Here is a 10,033-nt window from a genome sequence, read left to right as displayed (position 1 = left end):
AAGAACTTCCACTGAGTACATGTGGTATGTCCAGCCTATGAAAATGAGGTCAACTTAAGGAGGTGGTCAGCTGTGGAGGTGGTCAGCTGTGGAGGCGGTCAGCTGTGGAGGCTCTACTGTGTCTTCCCTACACTGAGCCATATCCTCCTTTTCATTTCATCTCTACCTCTATCCTGAGTTTAATTAATTGTATTTAAAAAAAACATTCTTCTAATGTTTATTTCTATATCTTGAAATATGGCTGTACATTTATTACTTGATTTGTCATCTTTAAAACCTAACTTTAAAAAGAATATCTTATATACCTCCCGTCTTTTTACCCCCTTTTCTCTCTTGTTAATTATATCATTTCTGTGTTTTCGTGATATATAAACTTTCCATTGTATTCTGCAACTATAATTTTTATGGTTGTTTTCATCTTAGTTGTAATTTAAATGCAGTCGTTGCATTCCACCGCTACTGTTGGAAATAATACTACCCAGTGTTAAGAGGATCACATGAAAATATTGAATCAACACCCATTAAATTTTACTGAGGATTTAGTATACCCAGGAATATGAATAGGGGGTAAGAATATGAGTGTCTTCAACTCACTAAGCATTGCTAAACTGTGTTCCAAAGAAAGTGTACCAATTAACACTCTTACCTCTGCTACCAAAATAGAAGTTTCCAATGTTCACTAATATTTTATATCATCAGATCTGTGGTTTTAAATTTGCATTTCTCTGATTGCTTATTAAGTTGAGCGTCTGATTTGGATCAGCCATTGAGTTTCCTTCCCTTTTTTATAACGAGTTCCTGACTTAATCTGAATCAAAGAGTTTCCTCTTTTGTAATGTTCCTGTACAAATCGTCCACTCATTTTTTTCTAATGGGTTGTATATCTTGTTTTATAGTTCTTTATGTACAAAGTGTGACAATTAAGTTCGAGATCTCATCCTATACCCCTCACTGCTGAATATGGCTATGGTCACCTTGGAAGTACTCCCCTGGGGAAGGGAAGCACCAGTGCTGGTGCCTACTCCACCATTCAAAGCACTTGGGGAACTCTTTTTCTGGAATGGCCATCAGAGCTGTTGTTGTATTACCCTGGATGTCCTAAATATCATCAAAATATCTTCCTTTTAATATTTTATCTTTGGGTAAAGAAAAAAGTAATTGGGGACCAGATCAGGTGAGTAGGGGGGATGTTCCAATACAGTTATTGGTTACCACTAAAGGCTCACTCATAGGCAGTGCCCTGTGAACTGGAGCATTGTTGTGATGCAAGAGCCACATTTTTCTCATGCCAAGATTTTTAGTTAAGATTTTCCTCATGAGCTCACATGGCACTGTCTGTGAGACATTTTGATGACATTCAGGACATCAAAGGTGATACGTGTGAGACAACAGCTCTGATGGCCATTCAAGAAAAAGAGTTCCAAAATTGCTTTGAAAGGTGGCCTAGGTGCTGGCATCAGCACATATTTCCCAAGGATAGTACCTCAAAGGCGACCTCAATGATACTCAGCAATGAGGTATGCAGTACTTTTTCTAGCATGAATTCATGAACTTATTGTCATATCTCATATTCTGTATATTAGTCCTTTGCCAGGATTTGTATTACAAACTTCCTTGCTCAGTATGAGGTTTATCTTTTTTTTTCTCTTTATCATTTTTATTAATAAATAGAAGCTCTCAATTTTAATGTAACCATATGATAAAACTTTTCCTTTGTGACTTATATTTTTTGTGCCTTATTTAAGGAATCTTTCTTATCAAAGGTCATAATATTTGTTGCACATTGTTTAAAACATTTTTTCTTATGCAAAAATCATAAGGATATTCTCATATGTATTTCAAAATATTTATATTTTACTCCTCACATTTAGGTCTTGAATTCATTTGTAATTGATTTTTGGGTATACTGTGAGGTAGGGAGTAAAAATGTTTTCCCCATATAGAAAATTTATTTTCTTTGCATCGTTTATTAAAACCTATCTTTTGCCATTGAGCTATTATGTGACCTCTCTTACAAGGGGTGCTAAACTAAAATTAGTTTACTATTTTAAATTGCAAATGAACTTTATGGACATCCTATATATTAGATTTCTATATACATGCAGATTTGGGGACTTTCTGTTCTGATCCTATGGTAATATTAATTTTTATATCATAGGTTTATGAAAAGCCTTGAGAGTTCTAGGTTAAAGATTCTATACTTTCAAAATTGTGTTGTCATTGTTCATTTGTATTGTTTTTCCTTATATACTTTAGAATCAACTTATAAAGCTCTAAAAAATACTCTTGATACTTTAAACAACAACACTGAGTTTATGGATTAATTTGTAGGAAGTTGACATTGTAAGGATATTGCGCCTACTTATCCATAGATGTGGTTCTAGCTCTCTGTTTAGAAAATTTTATATTTTGGGGAGGTGATCCCAGGAAGCAAGAATGATAAAGTAAGAAAAGTTACAATAAAAAGAAACCAAGATAGGGTGGGCAGGGGAGACTAATTCCACCAGGACCTTCTGAGGCACGTGCAGAATGTGTCTAGAAGGGCCTACCTGCAGGACAGCAACTGCAGCCTTTATCCATGGCTCCTGCCCCCCTTGCCAGAGGGGTGTTTCCAGTGAAGCTGGCACAGGTGCATTCTGGCTGCACCTGCCCAGGCCTATCTAGGGCAGAAAGGGAAAGGCCTGCTCAGGGCACATTTATTCGGAGCTAAGTAAATCTGAGTTTGCATGGAACTCTGTCCAGTGCAGCTTGGCTGAAACCAGAGGTGGGCTAAGGAGTCATACTGGGGGCTTCAGACATATCTGTCACCTCACCCAATTCTACAGGTGTTCTAGAAAGCCTCAGAGCACATCAGCTTGGATCTCCCATTATAAGTCAGTCCTTGCCCCCAAGCCTGTTTTGTTTTTGGTGGTCCTTGACAGAGGCACTCATGTGTTCATTCTTTGTTCACACCTTCATCTTCTTTCAAGGGTCTTCCATGTGTCTGCACTGCTCAAGATGCTGGGGGGACATCAGTGAGCAGGATAGCCAAGCCCCTGTCATGATGAAGGAGGATGGACGAAAAAGACAAACATGTGAAATAGACAGCTTGTCATATGGTAATAAGTCCCAGGCAAAAAAATAAGGCAGAGAAGCTGTCATGGGGCTGCTGTGTAGGAGGCCAGGAAGGTGGGAAGCTGAACAAAAGAGACCTGGTGTTCCATCGACCTTGAATCTATTTAACTTGGCAAATTACCCCCATCTGGCTGCCTCTCAGAAAACCAATGAACAAGTTTATAGAAAAGTAAAAAAAAAAAAAGAAAAAAGAAAAGAAAAATTCATATTTTTTTCATAAAGGGCTTATATTGCTATGAACTGAAAGTTTGGGTCCCCCTCACCCCCTTAAATTTATATGTAAAACCTAACTTCAAATGGGATGACAGGGTAAGAGGTAAATATGTCACAAGGATGAAATTTTCATGAATGGGATCATGAAATGATGATCATGATGGGATCATCAATGGGGTCCTTACAAGAAGAGACGTGAGGGGTGGCGCCTGTGGCTCAACAGAGTGGGGCGCTGGCCCCATATGCCGGAGGTGGTGGGTTCAAACCCAACCCCAGCCAAAAACTGCAAAAAAAAAAAAAAAAGAGAGAAAAGAAGAGACGTGAGAAAGACGCTCTGTCCCTTGGGCATGTAAGGACAATGATGATGGCAGTCTGCAAACCAGAAGACCTCTCACCAGACATCAAATCTGTCAGCCATCTGACCTTGCACGTCCCACATCTGTAAGAAATAAATGCTCCCTGTTTAAGCCATGCCATCTATGGTATGGTACCGCACTGTACCAGCCCCCAGGGACCAGACATACAGATTCTTTAGATCTGTTTCTTTGTGCTCATGTCAGACATCTCCCGTTTATCTCTCCATGTCTACCCGCTCCTCTTTTCCACTCTTATTTCTCCACTTCGCCTTCTACGCTGGAAGACAGGCTTGTATGGACTACATCCAGGGCCTTCTATGCTCTCTGGCTCTGCTTGGGCTCTGCCAAAAGGAGTTTCAGCAGGAGATCACAGAGGAAGAGGAGGAGGACAGTGAGGTCAGGGTGTCTCTGATGGCTCCATCTCCGTCAAGGTCGCCTTGAGTTAGCTGTATCCCTACACGAGAGTTACTTCTCTCAAAGAGGTACAAGTCTCTTTCTGTCTCAGTTTTTCCCTTCATTCATCTGGGCAGAGAAATAACAGCTTCTTACAGAATAAAGAAGAGAAGTCTAAGGATCAAATATTAAAAATCATGTAATTTTTTATCTTGGAAGAACAAAGAAAACATTTTTGTTAAGTATTAGATGGTGACACTTTTATATGATATAGAAATGTCAGAAGAAATAAAAACTGTGAAAAAACTTAAAATAATAATAATAATCATAAACTGTCAAACACAAATTATGGGCCTTGCTCTGTGCTAGGTGGTTTACATATTTTTATCCCACTTAAGCCTTATGGTTAATCTTATAAGAGATTTTATTATCCCTGTTCACAGATGAGGTTTTAAAAATACTTTCTCAAGGTCACACAGCCAGCCAGCCAGCCAGCTAGTAAATAGTAGAATCAGGATTTCAACTTAGGTCTGCTTGATATCAAATCCCATTCTATTAATTTCCTTGCTGTTCTGCATACATTATACCATTCAATTAATACTTAAAGAATTGGGCCAGGCACAATGGTGCATGCTTGTAATCCTCGGTAGGCCGAGGCAGGTGGATCACTTGAGCTCAGGCGTTCCAGATCAGCTAGAGCAAGAGAGCAAGACCCCATCTCTAAAAATAGCCAGGCATTGTGGTAGGCACCTGTAGTCCCAGGTGGGAGGCTGAGGCAAGAGAACTGCTTGAGCCCAAGAGTTTGAGGTTGCTGTGAGCTACTGTCTCATAAAAAAAAAAAATACATATATATATGTATATTTAGAAGGAATTATGACCTTTTAAAATGCAGTTTCAGTTAAAGTGCTCAGGATATAGTCTTGGAAGAATTATCTGACTGGATATCCCCAGAGCTTAAAGAAAGAAATAGCAAAGAAAGGAAGATGGCAGTATTTGGTAAGTCTAGTAGTAAAAGGTAGGGTTAAATAGTATTAATTGCTATTCATCCCATTTATTTTTTCTCAGATTCCATGCCACACACAGTTTAGCTTTTCTTATTCTGAGAATCATTTCATGATCCTCACTAAGGAATTCCTCTCCATTATTCCAACAGTGATGCCCAGTTTTGTGGGGTTTCTCATCCTCATGTGAAAAAAGACACAAGACAATGAGCTTCTTGGGGACTGAGCATCCCTCCGTCTTTGTATTCTGCCCACGGAGCCTGGTACGCTTCCCTCCAACCATTCTGATCTGGGGTCTGCTCTCTGAGCCCCGCTGCAGGGCTTGTTTATACTCATTAACATTAATACCGTGACTATCGTGCAGGTCACCTTGTCCCAGCAACGCAGAAAAAGATATTTATGTCTGCCATCCTCCTGGCTCTCCTTCTCGATAGCTCCCTACCTAATATTTAACCACAGACAGGTGCCATTTAACAAAGGCCTTATAAGGAGGTTGGGGGTATAATCAGCTTTAACCTTGGATCACAACTCTCCAAGGAGAGAAATCCTTGCTATCACAGGAAACAGAGAAATCCTCTGAGGGTAGAAGGCAACGTGTGAAATGGAAACTAATGAATAAGTCAGGGAAGAGGCAACTGAAAGCCGTTTTCCCTCCCCATCTAGATGCAAAGATCAGTAAGAATCTAGGTCAGCCTGTCTCTGACTTACGGCAGGTCTCATAAGAAAGGCACAGAACTTCCTAAGGAAGAGAACACAGGTCAGAAACTTTGCTGCTTTCTTTTTATGTATCTTTCTTGCTTTTTTACATTTTTGCTTCCTTCAACTCATATTTTTTGCTGTCAAAATGTTTCTCAAAAGATGTCTTTGCTGTTAAAAGTCATAATAAGAACAGTTTAATAACAATTACTAAATCGTGGAACACAATAAGTGTTATTCAAATAATTGGGAAAAGAAAATAATGGGAAAGAAGAGCTATGAAGACTGCACTGGAAGCCTAATAGCAAAAGATCACATCCATTTAGCTAACCAGAAGGGAAGGGGGCCAGCAGAATACAAGTTGTACTTAGACTGATAATAGTCATAATAACAATTATAGGTTAAAGCTCCTATTGGAGAATTCAAATAAATGGGAAGCCATGAAAGACTGCTAAATATAGAACAAATGTCTCCTATTTCTAGTTTAAACTTTGGAAAGTGAATTAAAAATTTTAAAAGTGATTTACCACAGTCTGGCTGAGAGAAATAAAATTTTGCACAAGAGCTCTTGCTACTCAATTTAGTCTCCATAGTGCAATGGCATGAGAAAACAGAGGACGTGAAGGAGTTATCTGAATTAAGTGATGTTATAGAGCCTTTTACAAGATTAGAAACCCAAGAACTACAAGATAAAAGACAGTTCAGGGTCAACTTGGATGTCTGATGTGCTTGATAACATAGAGAATGTGAACTGTTTTCAAGTTTATGAGAATGTTTTCCAAGGCTGAGAATGTCTCATATTTCAATTGGCTAGTTAATTAGATATATTTGCGAATAAGTAAAAAATTAGACAACTTGGAATCTGTTCCCTTAGCACAAGCATTTTTCACTCTTGAATGTAGCTTATTAAATTTAAGGGGAAATATATTTCTTCCTAAATAAAGGGGAATAATACTTGAATATTCTATCACATGGAAAAAAACTATCAGTTGGTAAAAGTTGGCTGGCAAAGTATCATAAACTTTGTGTAAATAATATCTACAAGGTCTAGTTTAATATAAATTGCAATATATTTCCCTTTGAGATTCATTTCTAAAATGTTACTCTGTTGACACTGTAATTTTAAATTATGGCAGTAGCACAATAATAAAACTGTAACAAAATGGAGATGAAAAGTGAATTCACACTTTGTAATATTGTTTTGCATTGATGTGACCTGATATGATTCTTTATTTTGGTGGAAAAAAGTTAAAATTATCTTTCTAGTCCAGGATTGGACAGAATCATATATCTAAATTGTTTAGAAGATCATTAACTAATTTAAAGTAGAAATACATCAGATACATAATGTCTCAGTGAAAACAAATGAGTATATTATTCCACACTCAGTAAAACAAAAATACCCCTATTTATATAATTGTGCTCCCTTTGTTAGACATTGCAGCCTTGAGCATCTCATAAATCTTAGCTAATTATATGTCAAAAGAAAAGGTTAATTATAAGTTTAATATGCTTCCCTTTTCTATCTAATGAATCAATATTATACATGGAGAAAGCGAGGGGAACAGAACAGAAATGAAAATACTTTAGAATAGCTACTTTAGGTTCTATCTGTAGAAAACTTCTTAAACCATGACACTGCTTCACAGAGGGAAAATCTGCCTCCCTAGAGGGGCTGTTCCTTCAGCAACCATGGAGGGGGTGTGGCCTGTGTCCCAGGCACTCTATGCTAGGCTCTGGGCTGCCTTAGAACAAAGATACCTAAGAGAACATTTCTCCTCTCAGGGAACTCACAACCCTAGGATGGTGAACTGTACTTGGAATTCGTGTTCCAGCAGTTCCTTAGAAGCCTTTGGGACATGATCCCTCAGCTGCTTTCAGAACTGTCCCTTACTTGAATGGTTGGGTGAGCTGCAGACCTCAGGAGTTCCTTCTTGCCAAAGAGATTTTTTTGTTTATTTCCACAAGAACTGTTAGACTTTTCTAAATACCGCAGGGTTTTGTAAACTTAAGGCAATGTATCATAACTTAAATATACCAAAACTCTTTAATATAACAAGATTATAATTGTATTTTACAGTTTGAAAGAGAATAACATGTCTTCATTGATGTTCCCTAAATCAACAGATAATCACTCTAGTGTCAAGATTATATAATAAGGGCTGGGCACAGTGGCTGATATCTGTAATCCTAGTACTCTGGGAGAATGAAGTGAGAGGATCACTTGAGGTCAGGAGTTTGAGACCAGCCTGAGCAAAATGAGACTCCATCTATATAAAAAATACAAAATTAGCATGGGGAGCCTGTGTCTGTACTCCCAGCTACTAGGGAGGCTGAGGCAGGAGGCAGGAGGATCGTCTGAACCTAGCATTTTGAGGTTGTTGTGAGTTAGACCAAGGCCATGGAAATCTAGCCTGGGCAACAGAGAGAGATTCTATCTCAAAACAAAACAGAACAAAACAAAATAAAATAAAATCAATATATAATAATTAATGCAGCCTGGCCTTCTAATTATATTGTGATTTAGTAAACTGTATGGTGCTCGGATCATTAGTTTATCTTTCATCTTATTTATTCTATTTAAAAGGCTATAGCACCAGTGTCAACTTAATTCTCCAATGTGCTGTGAATAACATATCATTCTTTTGATGTATTAAAGTATAGATATGCCCTCAATGTAGACTCCATGACTGTGTCTCACTCCAGGAGATTTTCCTTTTATAACAGGGAAAAGGAAACAATGCATACTCCCTCATAGGAAACATCTTTTGTCAAACGTTTAACTGTTCAGCATTGTTTTTGTTTTTTTTTGTTTTGTTAGAGACAGAGTCTCACTTTATCACCCTCTGTAAAGTGCTGTGGCATCACAGCTCACAGCAACCTCCAACTCCTGGGCTTACGCGATTCTTTTGCCTCAGCCTCCCGAGCAGCCGGGACTACAGGTGCCTGCCACAACACCCGGCTATTTTTTTGTTACAGTTTGGCTGGGGCTGGGTTTGAACCCAACACCCCCAGTATATGGGGCCAGCGCCTTACCCACTGAGCCACAGGCATGGCCCAGCATTGTTGATGTAAAACAAATATTAGCAGTAGGCGTCACAGGGCACCACAAATGGAGTTGAAAGCATCTGAGTAGTGAACCAGGTCCTGAGGAGTCACTCTTGCCTAATTCTCTATAAGAATAACCTGGTGTATAAAATAATTTGACTGTGCAACACTTTTTATATAAACTGTCTCTAATCCTCATAAGAACTATCTAAAATAAACTTTATAATCTTTGTTTTACAGAAGATGACATTGAATCTCCAGAGTAGGTTAAAATGCCTAGTGCTACAGAGGAAAAGGCAGCCAGAGGCAGCATCTGAATCTAGATCCGACTAAATCCTTATTTCTTTCTACACAGCAATGGCTCCCCAGCAAATCCATTCTCTAGCTTGAAATGGTAGTTCTACACTCACATTGGCCACTTGGCTATAGAGGACGGCAGTCCTTCATACACTAAGATCCAACTCCACATCGGTCTCTTCATTAAGTAACACAATTAACAAAATATTCAGCAGGACATCAGAAATCTGCTAGTTGTACTGTTCAGGGCTTTGAACAGAGACCTGATGCGAACTTGCAACCACATTTAGGAGAGGGGTGCCAGGACCTGTGCCATTCAACATGGCAAAGAATGACCCCCTCATTTGCCATTTATCTACACCATTTCTAAAGCGACAAGAAAACATTGATGCTCTTTTCCTTGTGGAGTATTGATTTAAAAAATTAGTCTCACAATTTGAGTGTGTCTAGCTGATGAAGAAAATGCATCGAGGTGTGAAAGGGGATGAGCAAACATTATTTATAACTAGTTATTACACTCTCCATTTAGGTTTGCATCTTAGAACATAATCAAAGCACCATGTTATGCTGTTAATGAGCTATGGTACTGGTTATATACCTTCTTTCCAGAGGCCAGGATGACAGGTGTAAGCTGATATCACAAATATTCCTTTAGATAGCAGTTAGCTAGTAAATCTCCCCCTTTCTGTACATGACCATACTGTCTTGGGGCCAGCAAACTAATAACTGTACTGGAACACCTTCCCTACTCACCTGATCTGGCTCCCAGAGCTTTTTTTCTTTACCCAAAGTTAAAGAAAATGTTGAAAAGAAACCATTTTGATGATATTCAGGACATCAAGGGTAATACGCCAATAGCTCTGAGGACCATTCCAGAAAGAGTTCCAAAATTGCTTTGAAAATGGCATCAGTGCA

Source organism: Nycticebus coucang, chromosome 17 (genome assembly GCF_027406575.1).
Source record: "Nycticebus coucang isolate mNycCou1 chromosome 17, mNycCou1.pri, whole genome shotgun sequence".
In the NCBI taxonomy this organism is placed as follows: Eukaryota; Metazoa; Chordata; class Mammalia; order Primates; family Lorisidae; genus Nycticebus; species Nycticebus coucang.
Note: the sequence above shows the minus strand (reverse complement) of the source record.